Source organism: Thermobia domestica, chromosome 9 (genome assembly GCF_964235325.1).
Source record: "Thermobia domestica chromosome 9, izTheDome1.hap1.1, whole genome shotgun sequence".
Lineage (NCBI taxonomy): Eukaryota > Metazoa > Arthropoda > Insecta > Zygentoma > Lepismatidae > Thermobia > Thermobia domestica.
In genome coordinates this window covers 178,197,161-178,203,160 of record NC_137462.1, presented here as the reverse complement: position 1 = coordinate 178,203,160, position 6,000 = coordinate 178,197,161, and the positions used below count along the sequence as shown (strand labels likewise).

Genomic DNA, 6,000 nt, shown 5'->3' with positions numbered 1-6,000 from the left:
CACATTTAATTAATGACAGTAGCAAATATTGATTGATTATTTTGGATATACATATAAGGCATTGAATAGTAATTTCAATAACAGTCTGATATGATTGATATAAAAAGTGATCTTCTAAGTATGAGTCAACCCTTTAAAAATAGTTTTAAACTTGAACCAAAAAATCAGGCTAATTTAATGCATAGGAGAAAGTCGGACAAAACCGGGGCCCAAAATGTTTTTGCTTGTTCCTAGGCATCTATATGGATAGTATAGCTTGAATTAGTTTTGTTATAGATTTGTTATAGACACAAAAATGTTTATTTCAGTGGTAAAAGCTGGTAAATTTCGAGAGCAAAAACATTTTTTAAAGGGTATGCAAAAACCCGGTTTTGTCCAACCTGGTATCACCAGTCATGTAAAAACCTTTCCAAACTTGAAGCTTCCATGTTCAAGAGGGAAACATGTTTGCGCTTGTTTGACAAAAGAAATGACATTTAAGTTATCGCCGTGGAGTGGCATAATAGCTGCACTTCATGGCAGACCTAAGTTAAATCTAAACCACTCAGAGAGAGGGACTGAGTTTATGCAGAAATTTACAAAAATGCGACAAACACCCACCTATTCTGTGGCAATAATTATCCACCCTGCAAGTAGCTTTGCGGGACCGCGCCAAGGTTGGACGACGACAAGCCTGGACACTTTTTGTGTCCAAGCTTGTCGTTGGCCAACATTGTCGTCAGCGACCCAAAATGAGATATATCAAAGCATCTCGGCGTCGATCCCGACAAGCCTGGACACCTTCAGGAATGTGTCCAGGCTTGTCGTCGTCCAACCTTGTCGTCAACGACCCAAAATGAGATGATTCCAGGCTTGTCGGGATCGACCACGACAAGCTTGGACACCTCAGGAATTCGTTCGAGTCTGGCGCAAGAGGATAAATTGAGAAGTGTCCAAGCTTGTCGTTGTCCAGGCTTGTCGTCGTCCAACCTTGTCGTTGTCCAACCTTGTTGGGAGCGACCAAAATTAAGTGTCCAGGCTTGTCGTCGTCCAACCTTGTCTGCGTCCCAATCTGTACACATCGGAATGATTCATTGCTGAAGAATTGTGTGAAAAGTAGTTTGTAGAAGGTACATTTAAAAAGTTAGTGAGTATTTTTCGATCTCGTCTTCATTTACGCTGATACACAACATCGCTAACGCGCCTGTCCCCTACAGACACATCACCTCCGTTCCTCCAGTTTCTCCTTGGGCTGAACTGCAATAGATACGAAGATAACTTGTAGTGAACTCCTTGCCAAGTTTTGTGCATGGTACCGGTATTCAGTAGTTTTGATGATATATAGTATACACGTATTGTGCAATATAAAAGAAGTTTAAAAGATTTTAAGAGAACAATAATATGACGGCGTTAAAAAGATGCATGAACTAAAAAAAGTGCAAAAAGGTGCAACAAGAACACAGTGTTTTTAAATGTTTTCTTTGTAAGACAAGCTGATGATGTTATTTTAATTGAAAAATGTAAATTCTTTAGCTCTAGTAATCAGTGGATATAATATCGTGATATCTACTAAAATACAATGGTATTCACTATGCAGATATGAATTGTAACAAATTTTAGTGATTAGTAGCGGATACTGTTTGTACAACTTTAGTGCATCTAAGCAAAATTCCAATTTGTCACAGGGATTTCGACCCAACCTTCTCAAACGTAATGGAGGGGAAGCGCAACATAAAACATGAAAAAATAGAAAAGTTATTCCTATTATATCCAGTATCGTAAAGCAAAATCCAGACAATAGGCCATTACGATTTTTGGTCTCTGCAACGTAAAATTTGCGACAATCTGCAACACTTGTACTTTTTGCATTGCGTCCTTACGAAGAATTGTAGTACAGTATGACAACTTTTTATTTTACCTTAACGTATACCTGTACGGATTTGGTACTACAGTCAGTTTGACTTTCACCAAGAGTTCCAACTCCATTATATAACCATCGCTTGCAGCTGGCATTATTGAAAATTTGTTTTTCCATTTATCAAAAGATGGCAGCATCATTGCATTGAGGTTAAGTGATCGTCGTCGCTGCAGAATTGGAGGAGATCACAGTTGGGATTTTAGTTTTAACGTAAGTTATGTAACATTTGTAAATCAGGAGAATAATCCAATTCGTTACGGTAAAGAATCTCTGCACAACACTTATAAATAATAACATCGAAGTAAAAGAGAAATAGTAAGCATCGAATCTTGATAGTAAATTGGGATCAAATCGCATCTCGCCATTTTCTTACTTTTGTTATATTTTGTTTTCGTCTTATATACTCAGAGATATTTACGTACAAATACACTTGACGGTACAGATTGGGGTCGCAGGCTCCAATTTAAAGAAAATGTAAGTTTGAATGTAATATAGTAAATAATGTTATCAGTGGAATCTTTTGATTTCAGTTGAATGAATCAATCATCCTGTGGTTAAATTCATGGTGACATTGGCCAGTAGTTGTTTCAACAGGGTAATATTAAAACCGTAAGAAGTTACTTAATTAATATAACTGAATGAAGTAAATATTTTTGACGATTGCGAGTACTCATTGACAGTTGATACATACAATCATCATCATAGGGTTGTGATATTATTGGTAGGTCACTTGCCGCATCTGGGAAGCTTCTATGCTTGACTGTCTCCTGCTAACCTCTTTATCTTTACGTATAATTTTTCTTTTTGATATCGCCCATCAATTATGCCTCCTTGGCCTCCCTCTCTCTTTCCAACCACCATACACTCTCACACGTCCCTAATGGAACAGTTCCTTAGCCAGTGCCCCAATCAGTATCCCAAACAGTTTTTAAAACTGTTCCTCCTGCCCTGCCATTTCTGACGCCCACACTTCGAAACTTCCAGTCGTTTTTCATTTTTTTTTGCGTATTGTGCATGTTTCTGCCCCATACAGTACAATAATCCAAACGAAACATTTTATGAGACTTTTTCTGGGTTAAGTTCCAAAGTTGGGCGTCCGTTTCCAGCAAAAATTTTTAAAATTTACAGGAAAGATATGGATAATTTGATCGTTTGTGTGCTTGATAATATATAAGAGTCTCGAAAAATCTGTTTAGTTGTAATATATAAGCGATTGTAAACGGGACTATACGGCGAGCGGAGGGAACTACTTGGCACAAGGTAACAAAACAGTTGCATTGTGGGAAAGAAATGGGAATTTATGTTGTCAACATGGCGAATGTACAAGGGCAATGAAGTAACAGTTTTAACATTTGTGAAGCAATACGTTCATAACGAACAAAATCTTTTAAAAGTTTGTGAAGAGCACGGATTAATGAACCTAGTAACAAATTGCATAAAGTGTGCAAAGGAGATAACAGCGAAAAAACGTGGCGAAAGCGGACGCCCAACTTCGGAATAAATGCCCTTTTTCTAAACTTGTTAGGCTATACTGCCGCAGATGGCGGCCCCGGGCAAGATTCTCATGAATCTGTTTTTAAGGTTGTGTTACAACTTCTCTATTCTTTCATATACCTTATCTACCGGTACAATTACCCCTGTTCCATTGCTGACATTCACTGTTAATCACATTTTTTTCATGCTTCTTTTTTTCTCTTTTCTACACCTGTATGTATAAATATAGTATTACTTGTACTGTGCAAAATTAGTAGGTCTATTTTGGTGGGACTCTTTAGTGTTGCAAATTGGACAATACTTCTTAACCCGGGAACGGTCGAGTGTTGATTTGTGACGCGAGCGGTCGACAGGTGAGCGCGGCGCTCACTTACACTATAATCGTTTCTATGGCTGTTTATGACTTTACATGGGATTTATTTTAAACACATTTCCATATGTTGACATTTTGTGATTTATTATTAGTATTATTATTATTAAAATAAAATTATAATGCGTTTATACAAAACAATTTCTTATTATAAATTATATCTATTTTTATTATCAAAGTTTTTATGAAATCAATTTCTGTTATTCCATGAACAATACAATTAGTTAATTATCATTATCACATAAGGATTACATTTTCTTAAAAACATATTTATATAATTATAGCGAGTTTTCAGTATATGCTCTTCATATGTTCATACTATACATATTTTGAGTTGGAAAATGTTTAATGAAATTAAAGGTATAAATATCTTAGTGTAAACACTCTACTTATGTCTCTTGGTACTACAGTAGGTATTTCAATAAGACACAGTTCTTTTCCATGTCTCATCACTGTCTTGATGTCACCCATTACACTTCCAGCAGATGCTGACATTGTGTTTCCTACAGATTGGCACTTCAGAGGCAGCATATCGTACAGTTTGTTTGTTTATTTAGCAACCCATAGCTGAATCTGCTCCTTGTTATTGTCCATGATCTCAGAAAAATCACTCACGCCGTCGGTCGACAGGTGAGCGTGGCGCTTACAAATTACGCATTGTCACTTTTATAAGTCCAGTGCTACTACAAAGGAAGAGAATGAAAAGATTACACTTCATTCTTATACACAAGACATATCAAGAGACGGCGCCTCATGTGTGTGACCCCACTAGGGCGGATTTGAAACGAAAACATATGCCAGAGTGAGCGCTGCGCTCACGTGTCGACCGTTGCCGGATTAATGACTAAAACAATGGGGCCGATTACATATCGTGTCTTCCCAACTGCAATCCCAGTGCAACCCAAAATTTTTCTCGCTTTGCAAATTTACTTCATGAAGAATTAAATATATTGACGTTACGTCATTTCTTTGTCTTTTGTCACACATTGATGGGAAAGTATTGCGTTGCTATCACTCAAGTCAATATTTAATCGAGCTCTATTACTTTTCACTGTGATGAAGGATATAGCTTCGAAACTGCACTAAAAATTCGTAAATGATATCCCTCGTTTGTACGTGTTCCAGGGGCGTTTGGGCGTGCAGCCGCCTATCAAAGACATGTCCATAGGGCATTAAAAATTACAAAACGCATACGAAAATACTTCTTTCCTGCGTCCTATCCATTCAATGGAGAAATACTTACATTCATGAAAAATGAATTTTCTTTCAGCATCACATACCCTTACTGTCTTAGAAAGTATTTCGTGAAGAAGGAGCTCTATTAATAGGTGCTGATTGACTGCACGACGACTGATTGTAAATATAGTGTGTGGATATGTGGTATAACAACTACAGTGCATTAAGCATGTACTAACTTGTGCTATGTGACCACTAAAAAGCACGAATGCTTTCTAACCGAGTCAGGGCAGGAGCGCAGCAGGGTGCCTGACCGCAGGCGATGGAATTCATCCGTAGGGAGCAGGCACGTCAGCAATAGTAGTATACACATAAAATGAGGATAGCGGAAAAACATTTCATACGACATAAAACATATGCATTGTTTGTCGCAGTTTCAGAACACACTTTCCATTTCGTACTTCTACCGTATTGTACAACCCGTAAAATCAAATACAAAACTTCTTCCATGGATTTCACACATTTATGCCCCTATACCATAGGATACTACCCAAAATTGTGTCCCAGTTCACAACATTTTTGTCTTACTAGTTTTCCCTCTACATTTTTGTATTTCTCTTCATTACAGCAGCATACATGTCGTAAGTTAATAATACAATGGATTTGAAACACTGTCAGATTATGCTATACTGCCTCCTCGCCTCATATCGCAACAATCCGCGAACACACACAGTCCACACTTTAACCTACATTTTCTCAGTTATTAATCATCCTACAGTGATGACGTTTCTAACGTTTGTTACTCTCATTAGATGTATCACATTTCGTGTGATTCTGTTTATTTCTCCGTAAATTTTATTTTTCACGGCCGCCATCTGCGGCAATTAACCCACTTTTTATTCAAAGACCCCCCCAAAACAGACTTTTCTTCTTCCTCCTGAAAGCTTCTTTCGCCATTCCTATCCTTGCCTTTTGCATTTCATATCATTATTGATAATATTACCTGGGTATCGGAAACCACTAATATTTTCTCCCGCCGTATTTCTATATTTGACACCGTCTG

General features: G+C 37.5%; 1 protein-coding gene across 6 annotated transcripts in view; it reads left to right on the top strand.

Moving 5' to 3' along the window:
• The first annotated feature begins 1,959 nt into the window (after positions 1-1,959).
• The window catches only part of Klc (kinesin light chain), a 244,533-nt gene continuing 240,492 nt past the window's right edge, over positions 1,960-6,000 (top strand). For 5 of the 6 annotated variants that reach the window (XM_081725512.1, XM_081725519.1, XM_081725511.1 and 2 more), the window contains exon 1: positions 1,960-2,107. The gene's annotated coding sequence lies outside the window, so the exon portion shown is untranslated. Of the gene's footprint in view, positions 2,108-2,352; positions 2,372-6,000 lie in introns of those variants that run through there. The other variant, XM_081725513.1, reaches the window with a different exon arrangement.